The 8,776-nt window shown below is 44.4% G+C and overlaps 1 long non-coding RNA gene across 1 annotated transcript; it reads left to right on the top strand.

Annotated features, from left to right (window-relative positions):
- Positions 1–1,028: 1,028 nt before the first annotated feature.
- Positions 1,029–2,176, top strand: LOC116653197 (uncharacterized). Its single transcript, XR_014944666.1, has 2 exons — positions 1,029–1,793; positions 1,979–2,176. It is a non-coding gene; the product is annotated as an uncharacterized LOC116653197 (long non-coding RNA).
- Positions 2,177–8,776: the final 6,600 nt, after the last annotated feature.

The following is an 8,776-nucleotide window of genomic DNA, read 5'->3' as shown; positions in this document are numbered from 1 at the left end:
AGCACCTCCCTGTTAGCAGGTCTATAGTCACATTGGAATTGATCGTTGCTGGCGGCCTTGGGTGACCAGGCCGTCTTTGTGCTGGGCGACCTCCCTGTAAGCAGGGCTCTGGTCTTTGCTGTAGCTGGCCTTTTGCCTTGTTGCTCCTTGGCTGCCTGGGGAGTGTGGCCCCCTGTAACGGAGGGTGAGAGCCACCTCTCCGCACCTGAGTGGGAAACGGAGCTCACCGGACCCCAAGGCCTCCCTGTAATCAGGGCAGTGCCTTTTCCCTGCCCCTCCTCCCCCGGCCCCTCAGTGCTGTTGCCTGCTGGTGGCCTGTCAATGCGCCTGCCCTGTACTCGGGGTGTGTGGCGTGGCCTTTGTCCTTTGTCCTTGCTTGAGAACCCCTTTGGCACATTGAGGTCTGTGGCCTCTGTGCAGCCCCCAGGGTCAGACCTCAGGCTCTTGTGTGTTGCTCGTGGGTGCGGGTATATTCCCAGGAGTTGGCTGCGCCGCCTTGTCCTTCCCTGCTGGAAAGCCGCATCTGTGTGTGTGTGTTCCCCTTCCATCCCCTGTTTGTTGTTTGTGTGTGCGTGGTGAGTGTGAGTGTGCTTTCCGTTTAGGCCCCTACAAAAATGCTGCAGCGTAGCTTCGGCTTCCCAGGGGGGATTGGAGGGTTTGGCTATATGCCGCAAGGCAGGGGTCTTCCCTCTTTTTAGTCCCACGAGCGCAGTGAGGGTCCTGTTGGCCTGTCTCCTTTTTTCTTAGTTGAGATCTGTGCCACATGGTAGCTCTGTGGCTGAGGCCGCCCTGTAGCCAGGGCTTGGGCCTGTCCTTGCGTGGCTGCCTGTTCTGGCGGCGTGACCGCCCCGTACTCGGGGCACGTGTCACAAGATGTGGAGCCCTCTGTCCCTCAAGTGGCCCACCCCCCCCTGTAAACAGGGCTGGGGAGGCTGCGGTGTTGCGGCCGGCTGCTTTAGCCATCCAGTTGGTGGGGATGACCCCTCCCTGTCCCGTTAGAGGGTGCAGGTTGAGGTGCTGCTTATGTGTGGGGTTTCCTCCCCGCTTGGGCTTTCAAAGACGTGGTGATGTTGTGATGCTGTGTTGATGTTCTGCTGCCGGGCGGGCCCGCCTGTAGCTCAGGCGTTGGTGGGAGCTGCGTGCTCCGTGGGGCTTCTTGATGATGGTGAGGCGTGGGGTACCGTCCTGTAGGCAGGGCTGTGGGTGCCCCCTGTGTTTGGTGAGCTGTGTTCTGAGAGACCCCCTGTACTCAGGTGGGAATGTGGCCCCGGCCTTTCAGAGGCACGGGGCTGCGAGCTGTGGGGCTGGGCTTGCACCCTCCCCGGAATTGGATGTGCTTTCTTTTTCCCCGATTGCGGCATTAGGCCGTGTCGCCCCGCTGCCTGGCGGCTGAGAGTTGTTCCTGCCGCTGGGGGGAAAACTGAGCTCTGTGGCTCCAGGGGTGTTGTCAGCCCGCCTGTAATCAGGGTCTGGGCACGTGAGCCTTTGTGCTCTGCTGGCAGCCTGTGTGGGGCGACCGCCCTGTTAGCGGGGTGGGTGCCAAAGCGCCCCGGACTGGGAGAGAAGGAGCCTCCCGCGGCCGTAGGGATGGGGGCTGCCCTGTAAGTCAGGGAGCAACTGTGTCCCTGAGTCCCAGGCCCTTTGCAATGGAGACGGTGGCAGGGGGTCCCCTGTAAGCAGGGAAGCGACTCCTTTGTCCGCTGCTTTTTGCGTGCCCAGCTCTATTTGCCCAGTCTGCCCGCCTCCACGATCCCCTGCGGCACCGGCTGGAGCCTGCGCAGCGTGCCAGTGAGGTGAGAAAAGCAGCTCTGAGTAGTTGTGGCTGGAATTGGGCTGGGGAGAGGGGGCGGATGCAGGGTCTTCCCCCTTGGCTGGGGGGTCGTGTGCCCAGTTCCTTTGGGACGCCGGGTGTCCCGCTTCCTTGAGGTGGAGGGTTTGCTGCTGCTCAGGTCTAATGGTGTCGTGCCTCGTATTTCAGGATCTGCTGCCGAAGAAAGAAGAAGCGACGTTGGGACATGGCGTTGGGTGTAGCTTTGAATTGCTACCTTTTCATTGGTTTTATCTGTTGCCATTTTCTATTTGTGTTGTTATTTGATTTTGGACTTGATTTTTGTAAGAATGGTTGTTTCTTCTGCGCTGTCATAAGATTAAAGCTTTTTTGTTTTTCTTGTTCGAATGTTTTCTGAGTACTCTCTGGTATTTTTAATCAAACTTATCCTAGTATATTGGTCCCTGATATCGAAGTGGAGGGTTTTTCTCACCTGTGTCAGCTGTGTTTTGGGTAAATGTTTGTCTGGACTAATGCAGCCTTTTTATCAAATATCGCTCTTTGCATGGAGTGGTGGGATGGTTGATGGGGATCGTTCTGTCTCTGCCTGAATATGTTCTACTGTCACTCCTGCTGTGCCGGGGAGTGTTGAAGGTTGGGTGTTTGCTTCCCCTGCTCTGGGTACTCTCATGCTCATGTTCTGGTTCAGGCTGTTATTCCTGGTTATTCCATTGCAGGCCAAAATTGAATTTTCGTGTTATGTTGAATTTTAACTTGCGTGATGCTTTTAGTTTTTTACTGGTTGAATGTCTGCAGGCCATTAGTTTGTATTCTCCACTGTTTTTTGAAATTCTCTAGGCTGCTTTAGTTTCCTTCATTTCAAGCATTAAGCTCACTGATTTAGTAGATCTCTTCCTTTAGTCTTTAGCATGCTGTGTGTCATACAGACTCATTGGTAGGTTTTCATCCGAGTAAGAGTGGCTCACATGCTGCTATACTTATGCTGTTCTCTGTTCCCATTGCATGGTTTTTCAGTGGTGTCTTCCAAATGCTATATCTTTGTTTGGGTTAAGGGATGAATTGGATGTGCTTGGTTCCCCTCCAGCTGTTAGTGGGGTTCTCTCTGCTGGTGTTTTATCCCTCTTTAGAACCTGATTTATTGCACCATTTGCAGTAATGTGGCTGTGATCAACAGGGGTGGTGATTTTGTTTCTCTGTTGTGTTGTGGTTTAGTCTGGGTGATAGCTTAGCCCTGTGCAGTTGCTGGCTCACTCCCTCCCTTCCCAGGAGGAGGAGAGAATTGAATTGGGGGAGGGGGGGGGGGGGATATCAAGTAGAACTAGTGTATTGGCATTAAAAACAACTTATTCATGTAGAGAAAAGGGAAAGAGGATAATAGCTGCAATAGAATACACTCATCAGTTTGTGTGTAGGTGCTGATGCCAAAGCACAAACCTACTCCTGCTGGGAGGTGTGTCCAAAAATAGAAGGATAAACCAATGCTTCTATGAACTACAGACTGACCTTGCTGTTTATCCTTCATAGAGATATTGCACCCAATCATGAATTAAAAACATATATATCTCAAAAATGGGAAAAAAAAGAAACATGTTTTAAAGCTTTTTGGAATGAGTTTTGAAGTACACTCAAGTCATATTTTCAAAATTACTATAGCAACCATAGGAGTTAAATGTTCACTTCACTTTTTCAGTTTAAACGGAGATGCTCTTGTAATCACTTGGATCCAGTCTTTCAGGAATAGCACCAAGCTCATGATACAAAGATTGGCAAGAACAAATTAGGGTTCTCTTTGCTGTGACTGCTTCCAAAGATTTATAAAGTGGCTTGCAAGAGCTCAGCCAAAAATATGTTTGGATGAAATTTGAATGAAGTCAGTTTGCCTGCTTTTATTTTAAATTTAGAGGCATTCAGAACAGGGCTGTTTTCTGTCAGCACAGAGTAGATCTGTGTCTCTCATTACAAACGTCTGTCTTTTGGGAGATGTTAAGGCCTGCTAAGTTACAACATATGTGGCTGCACCAGATAGATACACGGAATGTCTGCAGATGGGTCATGGACAGGGGAATGTCCCAGTGGTTTGATCTAAGGAGCGAGGATCAGGAACTTGTGGGTTACCAGGGAACACAGTTGTGGCTCTGGTGAACTTTTGACTAGTGCTGCATAGTCTGATGCAAACTCATGGCAATGAGCATCTTGAGAATTACTTATCAACATGCTGTAGTTCATTTCTGTTCTCATTTAGAATATTCCAGAAGTGTAATTGCACTCAATTAGATAATGAAGATTACATAAAGCTCTGAAATTCACAATGTTACGTACTGTCCTGGCTTTTAAGAACTTTCTAGTAGCAACGTACAAGGTAGAGTTGTAAGTCAGGAATGAAGAACTGATTATAACTGATTTCCAAAAGCATGAATAAATTGTGTTTAAAAGGAGGTTAAATGGTTTCCTGGTAGCTTTTCAGAGTGAAGAAGCAGATAGAGCTCCAAAGCTCCATCTGGTCATAGGAGTTCTGTCAAAAACTGAGTGATAATTGAAGTTTTGAAAAAGAAAAAAAAGAAACATCCCTAAATTGCATTAAAAAATCTCAGGAAAGATCCAGCTATACTAGCATGAAAACCCTTGTGGTGAAAGAGTTGCATGTAGCTGAGGAACAGGCATAGCTAAGGCAGTTAAGAAATGTTTTGCTTATATAAATTAACTGCATTTGATGATATCTGTATATATTCATCAGAAAATCTTTCCCTGTGTAGGTAAAGGATGCAGTAATTCAGTGATTTTTAAAAATGAGAGAGAGAAAAAAAGACAAATGAGACAAAGCTGAAATGTTTCAAAATATCTAACCTATCTAATCTCCCTTTCCAGTATCTAGAGGGGTCGATACATTGAACCTTTCACTCAGAAACATGCACTAACTTTGTTACAAATGACCTTCACATATTTCATATTATCAGTGTTTCCCTTATTCCAATACATCTGGACTAATTCAGTGATTCACTAAGGATGGCTTATTTACATTATAAAAAAAAAAAGGGAAGTACTAAATTACTGGCACAGTCAGGGAAGGTAATTCAAGCTAGATTAGCAGGCCAAAAAGAAAAATGTTGTCTTCTGTACAATATAGACCTAGACTCTGGAGTAGATAGTAGCATAGGGTAGATAATAAGAGCTTGATTCAGCAATGTGTGTGTATGAATATGCTCTTCTAAAGTCAACAGAACTTAAAAGACCCTGCTTAAAATTGAGGCTATGCTTCTTTAACAGTTTTGTAGAATCAGCATTTAAAATTGCGAATCTGTAATCTCTCAGGAAAAAGCAAATTACTACAAAGCTATCATAGATAAATATAGCATATTGATTTTCTGATATAGAGGGCAATGTAATTGCTGTTTTTCAAGAAGATGTAAACACACTCAAGGAAATTAGGTCCCTGAGAAAATAGTTTCTACTAGTGGGGAAGAAATGATAGATTGACACTGTACCTGGTCATGGCCTGGCTTTTGCACCCATCTTTCCAGTGTAATCAGATGAGCATTGAGGCCTTTCCCCAACTGGTTAAGGAAGGCCAAGTTAAGCGGCACTCCAAATAAGGCATAAAACACACAGAAGACCTGTCCTGCCACTGTGCTGGGGGATCAGTTACCATAGCCTGGAACAGAAGAAAAGTTACAAGACAAGGTTTCGTGGTTAATCTGTAAGCCATCATTTCTTGGGCTTGGAAACTCACTTCCATTATGCCTCAAGGACCCGTAGGCCTATGATTCCACACAATTAATTCTGTCTACAAATTGCTATAGCTTATGATAGAGCCCTGTGCATTCACTACTGCTAAGAGGACATTTATGGTTGAATATTCCATTCTGAACAAATACCATCATTTTCTGTAAGTCTGATGTTGTTGTGAGTGCAACTGAGTACTTCAAAGTGACCTCAGGATTTGCTGTGTTTGTACACAGTTGTATCACATATGCCAAAGAGGCACTTGGCCATTCCTGCAAGTTTGATATGATGGATACACAAGAATAGGTATGGCCTGAAATATGTAAGAAAATATAACCCACAGTAGTCAAGATAGTCTTGTAGGTGCATTCTGTACACTTGTTTTATTTTTCTCAGGGATTTGCAGGACAGCTGGAGGAAGCCCCAATTTATAAGGAAAGAAAGTACCTCACCTATAGTAGTGACAACAGTTCCTGCAAAAAAGAAAGAATTGCTGAAGTCCCAGTTACTGGGATTCGTAGAGTTTCGTTCTGGGTTGACCCCTTTTTCCCATGCTTCCATGAGGACCTGAGGCAGAAGAGGTCAAGAGAGCAAAGATGAGCCACATGTTACACATCAACGGGAAAAAATGTCAGTAAAAATGCAGCAGATAAGTAGATATTACTTTCCATCTTGAGCAAGCAGAGCAGTAAATAGTGCAGATAACAGGTTAGAGCTTAAGTAAAATGACCTGAGAGAGGTCTTGTGCTGATGTGGCAAAACAAATAGAGCTGGCCAGGAACTTGAACTCTTATCACCAGAGAACTGGCCACTGAAGTAGAATCACTTCCATAACTACTTGAAGGTTAAAGGGAGAAGAATGAAGTGAGTCCCCAGGGTCATCAAACTTGGAATACAAAGTGAAGTCATGCCTTAAAAAATACATATAGCTCCTTTCCTTACCTGGTGTAGTCATCTTATTCCAAATTTAAATTTGGGCATGTGTAAATGTGTGTTTGTACCAGTGGCAAAGGGTCTGAGGAACATGCTTGTTTCAGTTTTGTCCATGTAAATACTAGTGAGGATGAATTATCCTTTTTGGCTATGAGTTCCCAGTAATTTTTAATCAATATCAAGATTCTCATAGTCTGGAGATTAGCTGTTCCAGGTAGCTCTTAACAGGTGATCATACTGCTATGTGCAAAAGAGATCTAGATTCTGGTTGTGTAGCAAACATCTTATTAGCTGCCTTAATGAATAATGTGTTCTTTTCTGTGAGAATATCTCTGAATGAAGCAGGTTGCCATCTGCTCAGCAGCAGGAATTTCAAGAACCTCTTTTTTTTCTTAGATATCACTTTTGAAGTCCAGGTCACAAACTTCATAACTTTGCCAAATGTCTCACCACATGAACACTCACTTTTTAGGATGGCACGTCTGTCATGATGGACAGGTCTCCTTAGCCATACAGTTAAAATATACAGTGAAATGATTGCTCCCCTGCATTAATTAGAGATGAAATCTTGAAAGAATTCTATTCCATACTATTAGTCAGAGCTGGACAACTTTCCTAAATGACAGTGAGAGGATCACCTCCACGTTTACCTTGAAGGTTAAGTGGTGAGTACACTAAGGCTTGGTGCACTGTGTATGATAATTTGGTGCCCTCAGCTGGTTTTGTCTGGAATAGCTGACAAGTGAGATGCATCTGCTTCAGCTGGGTCGCAGCAAAATGCGATAGTCTGAGTGGTCTGGCAAGGCTAAAGAAGATCCACTGGAGGAAAGAGAATCCGGACATCTGTGAATCTTCCCTAGGGTTTCTAGAGTACCAGAGATTTAACTGAGCCTTTTAATTCTATAAAATATCCAACTATGGTTTAGAGTAATATTCAGTCTTCACATTTACCGTCATTACCACAGAAGGAAAGGAAAGGCAGGTAAAACCAGCAACTGATGTAGCTGGAAAGAAACAGGTATGTTTTCAGGCATTTAAGTTCTTAAAAACTCTATTCCATTCTTGGACAGAGACAAATATTCCATAAGAAATATGTCATAGTATTAGTCAAAAGATCATCCTTATAGACAGAGTTCAGACACCTTCTGATCCCTTTTTGATCAGGAGTTCACTGTTTCCTCAAACCCATTTATACAATCTTGGTTTTTTATTGATCTGAAGCATGTGTCTTGGTGGAAATCCTCAGTAATCTTGCACTGTTAAGTATTTCTGCCAATTTTAAAGACCTGATAGTAAGAGTTCAAACCATGTAGGCACTGAGCTCTGTGTCTAGAGAAATTCCAACCATAAAGAGAGAATTCAAGGACTTTTTTTTGCCCAATTCTTATAATACTGGAATGAGAGAATTTGTCCATAGTAATACCAAGTAAGGACTTGCAATTCACGTCCAGCCTGTCTTGAGGAATAGATTAAAATTTAATTGAAGATGCTATTAATTTACAACCCATACTGAATAAGAGCTCAGAGCTTTTTAGCACTTGCTGTAAATTACAAATTACACAGCTTCTGGTGCATGCATTCATGGGCACAGACAACCTCTGGTAGAAAGGAAAAGCAGAATTTGCACAGGTTTGGGCTGAAGTGCCTTACAAGGACAATCTACTTTTTGAAGATACTTGAGCCAAAATAATGGAAGCCTGCTCCTCTTACCTGTATGAACTGCTCCAGGGCTTGCCTGTCCAAACATGTATAGTTCTGCAGGAACTTGAGCTTCTCCAGGTGGAACTGGTCCCGAGAGTGTGTTTCTGCCTGCTTTTCCAGCAGCTGGAACACCATAGCACCCAGGAGGAGGTAAAAGAGATACCCTAGAACTAGCAGTGGAGTCCAGCTGATCTGCCAGTTGGGTGCTGTGAGGAAGGGCATACTGCTGCCGCCATCCCTGCTCTGTACTTACTATGTTACACTCACAAGATATTACTATCCTGGGCACCCAGAAATTATTCACCAATGTTCCCAGCTACTGTGCTGGAGATCCTTTTAACAGAAAATTTGGGTAACATGCCCACAAGAAATGAGACTAACAGACAAATTTTATCTTTCTTCATCTTTTCTCTGTCCACAATAGGTAATATTTATGACTTAATAAATATGTGAATCACAGTATCTTCCTCTTATGAAAACAATTTTATCCAAAAATCTCAAACAAATGAAGCTGGACACAAGTCCTCTATGATAGATATTGTCTTCCAGGCTGGGAAGCTGAAATGAAACTGGCTTAATGACTTACTCAGGGTGATATTAATGTAGAACCACGAAGAGACTCTGGAAGTACTG

Source organism: Coturnix japonica, chromosome 3 (genome assembly GCF_054131305.1).
Source record: "Coturnix japonica strain WE chromosome 3, WE-NBRP24, whole genome shotgun sequence".
In the NCBI taxonomy this organism is placed as follows: domain Eukaryota; kingdom Metazoa; phylum Chordata; class Aves; order Galliformes; family Phasianidae; genus Coturnix; species Coturnix japonica.
This window is presented reverse-complemented; position numbering and strand designations above follow the sequence as displayed.